The sequence below is a fragment of the Marmota monax genome, unplaced genomic scaffold (assembly GCF_021218885.2).
Source record: "Marmota monax isolate L192 unplaced genomic scaffold, Marmota_monax_Labrador192_F-V1.1 WCK01_AAM20220418_F8-fsc00222, whole genome shotgun sequence".
NCBI lineage: Eukaryota > Metazoa > Chordata > Mammalia > Rodentia > Sciuridae > Marmota > Marmota monax.
The window spans coordinates 240,253-247,979 of record NW_026694968.1 but is presented as its reverse complement, the minus strand read 5'-3'; the positions used below and the strand labels follow the sequence as shown (position 1 = coordinate 247,979).

Here is a 7,727-nt window from a genome sequence, read left to right as displayed (position 1 = left end):
TTCCTTAGAGTAGAATGCCTACTAATAAATGAAGAAGTATTGGTAGAGTTAGAAAATCACCATTTTGTATCCATCATGATAACAATAATACTTGATTCAGGCTGGAATCAATAACAAATACTACAACTAGTAGGTAAAAGTTTGATGAGAGAATGATATATACTTAACCTCAAAATATCTCTCTACCAATTTCTTAATCAATTTCAAAGGGAAATAATAACTTTAAGTGAAGATATCTGGAGGACATCAACTTAAACCACATGCCTTCTGACATATGCACTAAGAATATAATACCACTGAATATTTCTGCTAAATATAAATAATCTGACTCTAATCATTCAGTAACATTAACCTACCTCAAATTGAAGGACTTTCAGCAAAATAATTGGATAAATCCTTCCACATAGGCCAACAACATTGAAGATTTTTTAAAAGGCTAAATAACTTCCAGATTGAGAGAGATTTAAAAGGCATGCCAGCTAAAAGCAATGTAAGGTCCCAGTTTAAAATCTGTGTGGGGGTAGGGAGATGATTATGAAAAACTTTATTGAGAAAATTGACAAAATTTTAACATGGACTGATGTTTAGAAAACAATAATATATGAATCTTAAATGTATTAATTTTGATAATTCTGTGATTATTTAAAAGAATAACTTTATTGTTAGGAAGATTACACTGAAGTTTCGGTGATAAAGATCTACAATATCTTACTCAACAAATCTGGAACATTTTGAGCCTCAATATAAATAATGGCAGTAATGCACGCAAACCCATGATAAGAATCTGTAAATCCATAGAAATATAAATATATCATACATGCATAAAGGGAGAGTGAATGTTCTTTCATACAATATGGTTCTGAGAATGTGTTTGATTGAAAGCACATATGCAAATGGCAAAGAAGTGATGGGGAATGATAACAAGTGGGTAATTTCAGTAAAGGAGAGTTTGAATGAAGTCCACCAACAGCAGGCACTCAGATAAAAAGGTAGGTAGTCTGAAGGTAAGGAGAAGCTAGGTGGGCTTCATCTTCATATCACTTTACTTCTTTCTCACGGAGGAAGATAATGGAGAGTTCCTTTCTGGGTTCCACAGTCCAGTCATCCTGTAACATATTTCTTTCCAGGTTGTTCCATGTCCCTCTTCAGTAAATCGAAGGAGAGTCAACCTGTTATAGAGCTTGCTGTCTTCATTCTGAGAGTTATCATAGCCAGAATGGCGTCTATTTCAACTGTTTAAAAAACGTGATCAACTGTGTCTCCTCTGGTCAGTTGCATTAGGCAATGCAGGTCTACACAGGAAATCAGAAAAACTTGTTTCAATCCAGATCACAGGCCAATGTCATCCCTGGAATGCCTCTCAGTGTACAGGATGATGGCAAAGGCAGGTCATCTCAGATCTATTGTCTGGCTTCTTCAAGGGGAAGGCTGTGTTGCAGAATGGATGGGGTCTGGAAGGACAAATTGGTCAAACTTCAGAACTTGGCTATACTGACAATGAGCCTTTCTGTTCCATATTGCCTCTTAGGTCCTCTTGCAGGATTTCATTAAGGATCATTGTATCATCTCTCACACTCACTTTCAGAAATTGATTTCCCTGTTGATTCTTGACTAGAGGATGAGACCCTCAGGCCACCCAAACCCTCAGTAGCCATATACCACACTTCTTAAAGGTGTTTTTTGACTGTATGTATAAATGACTCACCACTGAGCCCCACCTTGGTACCAAGGACCTGACCCAGAAAATGTAAAGTGTCTCATAATTCCAGGAATTGGTGCTCCACCTTGGACTAGATGAGCTTGACTTTCTAGATGCAGGAAAAGCCAGGTCACCTGGGGAAACAGCTTTACTCTGTGATATGCTCTAAGTCTTCGGTTGCTTTTCTTTGAACATGATAAGATCTAAGACTAAGAATCTTTTCCTAGATGCAAAGTAGCATGGAAAAGGCAAGAAATTGAATGCTTTGGCTTTGAAGAATGGCTTCTAATGCCTGCTTACAGGAAACCTTAATTTTAAATCACTTGGCTCTCCATATAAGTGGTTTAAAGTTGGAGAACTGTCATATGAGAAAAGAGGAACAAGATATATACACACATACATACATATGAAAAACATCATTCCACATAATACATGCTAATTACTCAAAATAATCACTCCACATAATATTAATTATAAAGGAGAAAATTACTTCATATTGGAGACATCTAAAAAAAATCAACTTGAATCATGTCCCTCCTGTCCTGATACACTGAGAATAATACAGTAATACTTTTGTAATACTCGAAGGTAAGGTTGAGTGAGATCCTCCTTCCCCTTAACTCTGCATTGCCGTTGAGTTCCATTACTCACATGGCCAGAACCCCTTCTTTCCAGTCATCATTAACCCCCGAGGAAGCAGTACATGATTTGTCTTGACATTTTTCCACGTTGACCCTGCCTTCCTTCAAAATCTCCATTTTTTTTTTTTTGCTTCCTTTATGGTTTTTGGTGATGTTGCTTAAATCTCAAATTATTCTGTATATTCTATGGCAGAGTTCCTTATTTCTAAGACCTTGGGTACCCAGGATTTTTAGTGAGCATAATGAGACTCATCCAGATACAATTTAGGAATGAATGGTTTAAATTCCTGTTGGGATATAAACTTTCTTTAGAGAGTCTACTAAAGTTCTTAATGAAAAGAATCTGGTGATACTGGATGGTGGCTCATGGGGAAAATTTAAGAAAATTTTTACTATATGTCTTCTCCAAAGTTAGAATTAAATACTATATTAAAGTTATTTCTGGCCTACTTATTATTATGCTTGGAGTTAAAATTTTGGTCCAGTTAGAAAGAGTCAACTTTCCCTAAGTTTTAAGTCTAAACTTATCCACCCTGAAGTCAGTCCGCACTTCTGTATGTAGGGAAAGAATTGAGTTAAAGAGCTTTCAAGTTCTACTGATGGTCTGCTACCATCCTGTGACCTTCTAAAACTTTGCTTCAATGCCTGGAGGAAGAAACTTCTTAGCTTCCCTCTTTTCAATTAGTTACTAATAACTTAAAACGAGTCTCATCCACATCGGCTTCCAACATACATAGGGCTTTCCCTTCTTTTTTTAATATTTATTTTTTAGTTGTAGTTGAACACAATACCTTTATTTTATTTATTTATTTATTTTTTACGAGGTGCTGAGGATCGAACCCAGGGCCTTGCACGTGTTAGGCAAGTGCTGTACCACTGAGCCACAACCCCAACCCGGGGCTTTCTCTTCTTATTCCTATTACATATAATTGTGAGACAGGTAGACCAAAGCAAAATGAAATAAATGAATCTATAAAACTTACATCAAGAAATTCAGAATTATCTTGGAGTTTTCAAACTGAAGCCTTTTTATCAACTTATGATTGGGCTGGAGATATAATTCAGTGATAGAGCACTTGTCTAACATGTAGAAGGCCCAGGGTTTGATTCCCCAGAACCTCAAAAGACAAAGAAAACCCCCCAAAACTTATTACATTAAAAATACTTTATGATTAATTCATATGATAATAGCTGAGTTTGACCATTAAATGTAGAAATGAGTATAAATTCTAGGACATCGCTATCAGAGATAGGACTTATTAGTCTTAGAAGTGCAGGTGCTGGTTAACTGCCAGGAAGCTTGCCTTCCCAGTTTTATATAGATTCCAGGTTTTTTTCTTAAAGTCTAGGTAGTGCTCTGCTGAGTCTAGGAATGTTCTTTTGTATTGAACAGGGGATTTGTAAAAAGTAACTCTAACCTTGTAAATTACCTATGGAGACTTCCTGATCTCAGAACTATTAAAGGACTACTTGGAAGGGTGTGTTCAGGTTCCTGTTGGTATATATCTTTATTAATTCTACAACTATTTAACCACTCACCTAAAATCACACTGTGAATTCCATTATAGTTCTTGAAAGGGCATCTTTACTATTTCCAAATCAGCATTATCAAGAGTAGATCCCAAAGCAGTCACCTTACTGTAGGGTATCCTCCAAGTTCTGCAGTATACATGTCACAAGATCAAGGAGGAGAACGTTTTCTTGGACATCTTTGGTAAGATCCTGGAAAGTCATATAGGGAGTAACCACTGGAAGTGCTCGCTCCTTTTTGTGTCAGGACTACCCCAATTATGACTCCCAAGAAACCGAGAGAATCAAAAAGTATTCCCCCAGGTTCTAATCTCACCTGGTACAGCTACTGAAGCTTCATATTAGACGGCTGAAGCTAAATGTTATGCTTCTGTGATAGCATAACATGATAGGATTCTGCCTGAAGAATCCAACTATAGAGAACCACAGGTTTTTACTAAAGAAAAAGACCCTAGAGATGGCAGCATGCCTGTTTCCATCCTGATAAATTGAAGGCTTTGGCCTAGCAAGCCAATATGTTATGCAGGAATAAGGTTCCTTTGGGAAGTTATTCCTCTACTGATCATGGACAGATTCTATTAACTTGTAAAGAAATCCCTTTAGAGTTACAAAAGATTGTGTATGTTTTCTTCTTTTAGATTTTTTAATCTATATTTCAGTAGACAGGAATTGATCATAGAGATCATAAAATCAATCCACTATTGACCTCATTATTGATGATTATTTAGAACCTGCTCCTTAATCCACTGTGGAAGTTAAGATCTATAACTGATCAGATGGAAATTGCATGAAAGTTGTCAGTGTTGTTTTTGCTTTGTATATTGGTGCCACTGTTGGCTGGGCTGGCTATGTGCCTTGTCATGAAATGCAGAAGGAAAAAACACTTTCACATTCAAATAATATCATCTCATCCTTTGGAATACCATGGCCAACTATAAAATTCCTGCCACAAAGAACGGCTATGCACAGGCCAACTATTCGAAAGCAAAGTCATCCTTCTGGGCAGGCGTCTCACTAACATTGTCATTTACTAGTTGAATGGCTCACTTGTAAGATGGGGATGAAAACAGGATCTGCCTCATGTGATTGTTCTTAGGGTTAAATAAGTCATATGTGAAGTCCTTGAGTGCAATGCAACACACAGAAAACTCAGATGTGTTATTTGTTATTTGACTGGAATACAGGGTAATCAATTAATTTATAAGTTAATTGATTTAGGTATGTAGACACTGTATAATAATGAAATCATAACCAAGGTGATAGTTAATCAGCATTTGATTTTAATTTTACCCAAGATAAAATTAATGCAGTCATTGGGCATTGACTACTCTTGAGAGCACTGCTACACACCCAAAACTTCCCAAGGAGAAACTCTTCTTGGCCCATGTGGAGTCAAGGTGGTCTTTTATTTATGCTTCTTTAGTAAAATGCTCCAAAAATATGGAAGAGTACATGGCTATGTCACAGGTCCTACTCATGGAGTATTACCTCAGACTCACTGTCCTTAAAATTTACCAAAAGCTCAACTGTAAAAAGCATTACTGATGAAAGTTATTCATGCTTAAAATGATGATGATGATTGATGATAATCATCATAAAAGAATTTTGTTGGGTTGTTGTCCTTTTCATTAAACAATATTCTCTAAAAAGGAAATCTAAGGGGAAATTTTCTTTCTGGTCTCAGTATCAGAATTGAAGATTAAGGTTAATATTTATTGAATGCTACCAAGAATCCATCACTTTTCAAACTATTTCCTTTGTGTTGATTTATTTAATTTGTGAAATATTTGATGAAGAGATACATAATTATCTTTAATTTACAGGTGAGAAAACTGAAACATGCAGAGATTAAGCAACTGTACAATTTATATAACTAGTAAATTATAGACAAGGGATTGAAAATCAGGTAACCCAGCTCCAAGAATAGTCTCTAAACCACCACCATTATACTACCTCATTAAAAAAAAAAAAAAAAACCTTGTTCTATTTACTAACAGTTAGCTTGATTTTGTCTCTGTGATGTCTGTGAATCATGAAATTGATTTAAATTCATTACTAGAAAGCTCAGAGCCAAATTCCTAGCCAGGTAAGAGATTTTATGGCATACATTTTGTATTTCAACTTCAATCCTAAGGTTTATCTTTTCTTTCATATTTACATTTTTCCTTTGTTCCATTATAAAAGTAACCCTGGGTTGGGAGCAGGGTGAATAGGCCAAACACAGGATTTTTAGGACTGCGGAATACTGTCCCACCAAGGACCATACATACCAAAATGGTAGATACGTATCTTTACAAATATATCTAAACCCATAGAATGTACAACAGCAGGAATGAACCTGAATGTAAACCATAGATTTTAATTGATTATGATATGTTGGTGTAGTTTTACTGACTATAACAAATATAATCTGGCGGGTAATGTTGATGATGTGGAGACTATGTACATATAGGGGTAGAGGTATAAATCTCTGTAATTTTCTTTCAATTTTGTTGTGAACCTAAAACTGCTCTAAAAAAACTTATAATGTTGCCTGCCTGATATCAAAGTCTGTCAAGAACAGTAAGCAAAACAACATTACAAGCCAATATTACTTATGAACAAAACTACAATTTTTTTTTTTAATTAGCAAATTGATTTAAGCAGTATATAAAAAATCATGAGTCTGGATTTCTCATGAATGCAAAGATGTTTTAACATTAGAAAATACACGAATAATGTAATTCATCATATTAAAATAAGAAATATCATATAATCATCTGAATCCTAGGCAGGGAAACTATAATAAAGCACTCATTTATGATTTAAAAAAATTAACAAACTCAGAAAAGATGGAAATGTTCTTAACCTAATAAAATATTTTTAAAAATAAACTTGCCCCAAACAACATGTTAATGGAGAATCGATGAAACATTTCATTTAAGATCAGGAACAAGACAAGTTTTTACATAGTTGTCCTTTCTATTCAACACTGTATTGTGCCTGGCCAAAAGAAAAAGGAAAAACAAAGAATAAATAAAACTATCCTTACTGTACTTGCCAATGATATGACTGTACATGCAGAAAACAAAAAACTCTATGGGTATATTATTAAAATTAAAAAGAAATAACATGCAAAAATCAATTTCATCCTGATGTCAACAAAAGCAAATAAGAATAAAAATTTTAAAGATATCTCAATAACACTATTCAAAAGATCTTTATGAACGAAATTATAAATCTTATAAAAGACATTTTTAAAAATGTAAATAAAAGTAGAAATATATTTATGGATTGGAAAATTCAATCATGTAAAGATGTTGTCAGTTTTTCCCAAATTGAGGCCATCTCAATAAAATCCCAACTGTTTATTCACAGAACCTGAAAGCAAATTCTAAAATTTATATGGAAATATGAAAGACCAAAAGGAAACAAAATCCTATTGATGAAAATCAAAGCCAGATAACTTTGTTCTACCAGATACTAAGACTCTCTATAAAGTTATAGATATTGGGACAGTATAGTATCTGTAGGAAGCGACAAGGAGTTTTGTTTAAACACACACACACACACACACACACACAAATACACGTAAGGCTAAGGCAGCTCCAGTGTCCTGGATTCCTACATAAATAAACTACACCCCAACTCAAGTGTAAAGGGTAAAACAAAACTTAAGCTTAAACAATCAGAAACTACCAACTATCTTCTTACTAAGTACTTTCTGCTGCAATGATCCAAATAAGCCTACAGCTCCACATTAACCAAATATTTTCTTTGCCTTTCTTCCATGTTCACCTTATAAAAGGCCTTCCTCTCCACTCCCTTTTGTCAGAGCCAAGGAACAAACTATATGTAGTCGAGAGCTGCCAATTCAT

At 34.8% G+C, this 7,727-nt stretch overlaps 1 long non-coding RNA gene across 1 annotated transcript in view; it reads right to left on the bottom strand.

Moving 5' to 3' along the window:
• Positions 1-676: 676 nt before the first annotated feature.
• The window catches only part of LOC124081273 (uncharacterized), a 135,968-nt gene continuing 128,917 nt past the window's right edge, over positions 677-7,727 (bottom strand). The window contains exon 5 of the long non-coding RNA XR_006848002.2: positions 677-1,451. This is a non-coding gene — a long non-coding RNA (uncharacterized LOC124081273). The remainder of the gene's footprint in view (positions 1,452-7,727) is intronic.